This window comes from Camellia sinensis, chromosome 4, assembly GCF_055761805.1.
Source record: "Camellia sinensis isolate YWXY chromosome 4, ASM5576180v1, whole genome shotgun sequence".
Classification (NCBI taxonomy): domain Eukaryota; kingdom Viridiplantae; phylum Streptophyta; class Magnoliopsida; order Ericales; family Theaceae; genus Camellia; species Camellia sinensis.
In genome coordinates this window covers 56,041,665-56,048,458 of record NC_138964.1, presented here as the reverse complement: position 1 = coordinate 56,048,458, position 6,794 = coordinate 56,041,665, and the positions used below count along the sequence as shown (strand labels likewise).

Genomic DNA, 6,794 nt, shown 5'->3' with positions numbered 1-6,794 from the left:
TCTTGTTAAAGCTCACACCTTTAGTAAATGCTATTGGGAAAAAAATAGAAGATAAATTATAAAAAGTTCAACTTTTGAAATGGGATTTGATAGTTTCATCTATTTTCGTGCTAATTATTCGCTACCACTACAAGAATTAACATATTTGCCGACCAAAAAATTGGTCGCTAAAAGCCCATTTTTGGTCGGCAAAACATATTCCCGACCAATTTTTTTGGTCGCCAAGTTGGTCGGCAATTGAGGGTCGCGGAAAGTAATTAGCGACTAAAAAGATTTTTAGTCGGCAAAACGTTCTATTTGGCGACTAAATTGTTGGTCGCTAAACATATAATTATCGCGACTAACCTATTTAGTCGCGAAAAGACTTTGGTCGGCAAAAATTACATTCAACGACCATACATGTTAGTCGCTAATTTGGTCGGCAAAAATTACTTTCAACTACCAACAAAATTGGTCGGCAAAAATTACATTCCACGACCAAAACTTCTTCGTCGCTAAATAATAGTTTCTACGACCAAAAAATTTGGTCGCTATTTGTTACTTTTCGCGACCAAAACTTTTGGTCGGCAAAAGTGAGATTCCACGACCATGTGTTGTTTTGGTCGACAATAGATGTATTTTTTGCGACCAAAACTCTTGGTCGGCAATTGTCATTTTTTACGAAAAAAAATTATTTATTTGTCGCGATTAATAAATTGGTCGCCAAAAGCAAGAAAACAATACACCTGTAATTCCTAATAATTCATTCAATCCATAATAAACCTATAATTTTAAAGCATCATACAAATCAACTGAATCATTAACATTCGACACAATCCAACATTCAATCCAATTTTTTTTTTTGAACAATCAATTTTTGTTTATAAACATTCAATCCAATATTGAACAAAATTCATTCAACCCAACCTAAATATAACATTAAAATTCATCATATTTTCCTGCTCAATCCCAAACTTTACAATCATTCCATTCAAAACATTAATTGAGACAAGTTTTAAACATCCATCCATTGAAAACCAGTAAGTAATTGAACAAAAATTAAAAGGAAAATCAATGAAGGAATCCAAAAAAAATTCTACAACAGGAAGGAATATATATGGTTTTGAAGCATCAGCCTTGTGCTTGATCGTTTTTGGAAGTCACCTACAAATAAAATAAGAAAAGTTAGAATCTAGAAACATATCCAAAATGAAGTATTCTCATAAAAAAAAATTAACCATATGGCAAAAAAATTATATGATTACATTACAAACATTTGATGATGACTATACCACAATTAATATCCTCCAATTCAAATCTAAACTAGAGGCAATTCAGATCCTATATATAAAATAAATGCACAACATGACCCTTCACCATATTGTTCCCTTAATGCTGTGGACACTGAACATCGATTTGTTTGGTGAGATAACCAACATTACACACAACTTAAAACAATATCATCACTTTACTATTATAACCTCCAACAAAGATATAACACCTAAGAAAAGTAGGAAAAAATAAGTGGGAATAAAAAGAAAGCTAAAGCTGAAATGAACAAATTTGAATCATCACAGTTAATTAGGTGATTGCCTTCAAATTCAGAAACACATTGAAAACATAATGAGAAACATATATAGTTTTCAAGATCTTGTTTCTCATTATGTTTTCAATGTGTTTCTTGTCAACAATATATGTTTACTACCACCTAATTAATATACATGATTCGTTACTCTGTCCTTTTACGTTACTCTGTCCTTTTAGTTCCTTCTCAAACAATATATTGCATATTTACCAACAAAAAACAAGCCCTAATATGTTACTCTGTCCTTTTAGTTCCTTCTCAACAATTAGGATTGCTGACTTTTGTCCTTTTTTATATGTTGTGTGTGCATGCAGTGGGGAAGAGTGTATTAAAAATTAATAATAAATAAATAAATAAATAAATAAGCAAAGTTACTATTGAATTAACAATAGAATCCAAAATATTTGACCCAGAGCACAGAACAAAAACAAAGTTGGTTGGACAATCATATTTATGCCATGTATATGTGGATTTGTTCTATCATACAATTTTTTTCTATTAAAAATATGCTATCACATGCACATCTGCAGGTCCTATAAAAATGTCAACCTAAAAAGATTTTGCCATCAAATTAGGTCACAAAAGCACACTTATCCATTGACTTACAGAAATTGATGAAGCAAATTTTAGTGTTAAATGCACCATCTCGCTACTGCATATTAGCAGATTTCCTAGTTTACCATGCACCACAATATCCTTACTTGAAGTATTGACCAATAAAACATTGGTTACTATTGTTTTTACCATCAGTTCAATTTAGATTGTCACAGATTTGATATTGAGAGAAATATCTCAACAAGTGTGCGATACCAAAGCAGGCCAGATGACAACAAATCATGCTCCATATCATTTACAAATAAATTTTTGATAGTGGAGAAGCTTAGATGACAAAATTATACTGCTCATGTCCATGGACCAATCAATTGATGTAATAAAACAAAAACTACTCTCATTCCACACCATGGTAAAAGATAATGAAAATGATAAAATGAAAGTTGTTAATATTATTGACTTCATCAAACTTGATACTATAGGCAAAATGTGTCAATAAAATAATAGTTTATTCCCCCCATCAAAAATAAGTGCACAAATCCAAGTACTTGGAATTTTTCCCAATAAATTTATGAAATGGAGCCGGTAGTTATAATATTCTAAGATTCCATTCAGCATCAGGGTTAATGTATGTAACTAGTAGATAAACTACAAAGGATAGACCAGACCATAGTAAAAGATAATGCACATGATAAAATGGAAATAAGTTCGTCAAACTAAAATTTCTGGGAAACCTGTTTCGTCAAACTACAAGGGATAGACCAGACCATACTAAGTGATCTTTCACACACCTGAGTATTTCATTAGGGCCATTCAACAACAAAAAGGTGATTGGTTGGAGACCCAAGCAGCAGACTAGGAACAATAGCTAGATGGACTACAATTGAATAAACATTGAATTAATAAACTTGAAGAACCACTTACCACGAGACTGCCATCCTCCATAACAGAAGTATAGCGTAACAAGCAGAAATCACGAGCAGGTGCCAAAGTTGTTGGCGCGTAGAGCTAAGAAATCAGCAAATATTTCAAATTCCATTAAGCAGTTATATCATAACACAAGTACTCCATCATACAATATGAGAATAGAACAATTAATACTACCTGAGAGCATATATTTAGTCACACATAGTTGCTGTGCCAGTCAAATGGGTGTGCTTCCAATATACTCAATTGATGATGTCAGGTTCATCTTGCTTCTACATGATCTCATTCTATATTTCAAACTCACATAAAATCAGCTCCAAAATTTGCAGTTTGACAAATCCAACAATTTAGATTCCAACCCCTTTTAAGACTACTGTTTAGTTTGTTCAAAATTTGCAGTTTCAACTATTACCTCTTCACTTATAAGTATCAAGCTCAACATTGGTCTGCTAAGGCTCCACTGGTTGCCACAGTCCTCAAATAGGACAATCTCAAAGAGGGTTTTCAATATCTAGTTAAGTAACAAAATAAATAATCAGCAATAACAAAAAGGAGAGAGAGAGAGAGATGGCATGTATATCAAGAATTTAGATAAATATGGCATGAATATTAACAAAGAAGAACAAAAAATATTAAAAGCAAGACACATACAATTTTTCACTCATCAGTGAACAAAATGAAGTGCTTCTAAATTTTTGTGTGATCAGATGAGATGAATCAAAGGAAATTTGGATCCAAATCACACATTTATGAAAGAAATTTGTGTGATCAGATGAGATGAATCAATGGTTTTTTGTTACATTTAAAAACCATAAAATATCGTTCCTCCATAAAGAATGCCCATCTAATGCATTCTACCAAAGGTCAAAATGATGTGTGTAATCCCTCATGATATTGTTCTGAAAATTATTGTGCCAAGAAAAAGAGAAGGAAAAATAAGAACAATTTCTCATTTCACAAAGGATCATCTCGCATAAAGTGAGCCAAGCACATTATACAAAGGTATTGAAAATTATAAATAAAATGTCACCAATGTAAACAATATTGCATCACCTCCAATTTATTATCATTTATCATAATTATATTTGATATGACACCATTCACTGTCGGCATTATGACAAACCAAACCCTATGGTTCTCAATTGTCATTAGAATATTTAAGCTGATAATATGCATTTCAAATGAAGAGAAATCAGTTAACTACTTATAAAAAAAGAAGAAAAAGAAGAAGCAACTTACTTCAGGAAACACACCAGGGCGACCTGCAACATGCCGAGCAAGATTAAGAGCAGCTGGTGTAGGGGGACTCTCCAACCGTTATGTGCTTGAAATAATAAGTAGCCAAATTATCAACTGCAGATGCACACTGACATAACAAATTCAAAGGATTATTTAACGGAAAAACATCTCAAGGGAGCTGCAGTACTCTTGTATCATACCATTACAAGAATGATTCTGTATGTTAAGAAAATTAAGAATGAAGTGCCTAATTAAACACTCTCATAACACAATGGAAGGGTAAAAGCAATGTGAGAAGGGTTTCTAGGACCTAGAGAGAAGGAAAAAAAAAATATATATATATATATATAATATTTTAGTTTCGTCCAGCACGAAAAAAAAAAAATTTGAGAACAAAATGTCAAGAGAGATAACAAACAAACCTGTGATATCATATTTGCATCCAGTACTCTTGGGAAAAATCTGAGTTTTTGATAGTGAAAATCCAAAACAGTAAGTACAGTACTATCACACACACACAAAAAAAAGCTTGCGCATCTGTTCTCCTAATTGAGGTGCATATTACATATATATATTGAATTAACACAAAAATACAAAAGAGGTAGAAATGATACATATACAAGTGGAACACATTGATATAGCAGAATCACGTGGTCCTGCAAATTAAACTCACTTAGTCTTGCAATCAGCAAGTTCAGATCATGATGAATAGACAAGCCAACAGAACAACCAATAGGTTCATGATATGGCAAGCTAGCTCACCTCAGAAAATACAGAAAAAAGTTTACCAATAAATTGTTAAACCCTTTTCACCCTAATGTTGAATCATTTGTGAAACTCTCTACAATATTACAATTTTGGGATAACTAGGAATCTGAATCAATAAATACAGCAACTTGTGCAACAGATGCATAGATTCAAAAATTAAGATCAATTACAGAATCTGATTCAATTCAGAACAGATCACTAGACCATGATCAATTCCAAATAGTTGGGATAACTAGGAATCATGAACATGAATATTCCACACAGTAATCACAAAACGTGCTTTGAAGATTCAGATAAAAAAATAAATAACAATATTGAATCTTGCAAGACTAGCAACAACCCAAATCGCTATTCTACCTAACATGATCTGAAAGAAGACAAATAGAAAAAGTGAAGTGAAAAGTGAAAAGAAGAACAAAAAAAAAAGTCATCAAAAAAGAAAGAAGATAGATGCAAAGATAGAACCGAATCGAATGGATGATGATACTCACAGCCCACAAAGGCAAAGCAGGAGCTCGGCCAGTGATGATCAGCCAAACCCAACCATACCCAACAAAGTAACAGTCAAAACCCACATAGATAGAAATTAGAATCGCACAAAAAAACAAAAACAGAAAAATCAAAACCATTTTTTAACAAAGAAAAACAGAGATTGAGCTGATTGGAACCTCGTTGAACGATGAAATCGTTGGTGAAGTAACAGAGGAAACCCAGACACCAACGTTGCACATTTTCTGGTCCCAGCAATTGGTGAAGAAGCTTTGAAGAAGCAGCTTCGGAGCTCATAACTCGAACCAAAATTCGCTGCTCGTCGCTCGCCTCCGTGAGAGAGAGAGAGAGAGAGAGAGAGAGAGAGACGTGTTGTTTCGAAACAGGGGCTCTGCAAACCTGAAAGGAAATGAAAAAAGGGGGGGAAAGACGGTAAAAAGGGGGGAAATTAGTTTGGGCAGGCGGGTCAGTGAAAAATAGGGGGAAATTTTTTTTCATTTTTTTTAATGAATTTTTTTTTATTTGGTAGAAGTAGGGATAATATTTCAATGAAAAATATTTTTTGTTAAAATAAAATTATTTTTTATGGTCAATTAAAAATATTTTTTTGTGGCCGATTTTTTTTTTATACTAAAAATCAAGAACTAATTTTTTGTAGTAGATGAGAGAAAGCGACAGTAGTGGTGAAGGTGGTGGATATGAGGTGCTGGTGGTGGTGGTGGTGATGGCGAAGGAGATTAGTGGTAAAGTTGTGGTAGTGGTAAAGGAGATAGAGTGGCGGTGGTAGATGAGAGGTAATAGTAGTAGTAGAGAGTGAGAGAGAGATAGAGAGACAAAGAGAGAAAGAGATAGAGAGTGAGAGACAGAAAAAGAGACAAAAAGAGAGGAGAGATGAATGAGAGAGACAGAGAGAGAGATCGAGAGAAGAGAGATGAGCGAGAGAGACATAGAGAGATGAGAGATGAACGAGAGAGACAGATAGAGAGATAGAGAGAAGAGAGATGAGCGAGAGAGACATAGAAAGAAGAGAGATGAACAAGAGAGAGAGAGATAGAGAGAAGTGAGATGAGCGAGAGAGACAGAGAGAGAAAGAGAGATAAGAGAAAGCGAGAGGAGAGAGATGAACAAGAGAGATAGAGAGAAGAGAGATGAACAAAACAGACAGAGAGAGAAAATATATGAGAAAAGACATAGATAAGTGAGAGACACAGGGAGAGAGACAGACAGACAGACAGACAGAGAAGAGTGATGAGTA

At 33.7% G+C, this 6,794-nt stretch overlaps 2 long non-coding RNA genes across 2 annotated transcripts; both read right to left on the bottom strand.

The window, feature by feature from the left end:
- Nucleotides 1-895: 895 nt before the first annotated feature.
- On the bottom strand, nucleotides 896-3,126 carry LOC145823339 (uncharacterized). Its single transcript, XR_014365618.1, has 2 exons — nucleotides 3,041-3,126; nucleotides 896-1,143 (listed from the first exon to the last, which is right to left on the bottom strand). It is a non-coding gene; the product is annotated as an uncharacterized LOC145823339 (long non-coding RNA).
- A 270-nt stretch (nucleotides 3,127-3,396) lies between these two features.
- On the bottom strand, nucleotides 3,397-4,829 carry LOC145823337 (uncharacterized). Its single transcript, XR_014365617.1, has 3 exons — nucleotides 4,705-4,829; nucleotides 4,283-4,409; nucleotides 3,397-3,554 (listed from the first exon to the last, which is right to left on the bottom strand). It is a non-coding gene; the product is annotated as an uncharacterized LOC145823337 (long non-coding RNA).
- Nucleotides 4,830-6,794: the final 1,965 nt, after the last annotated feature.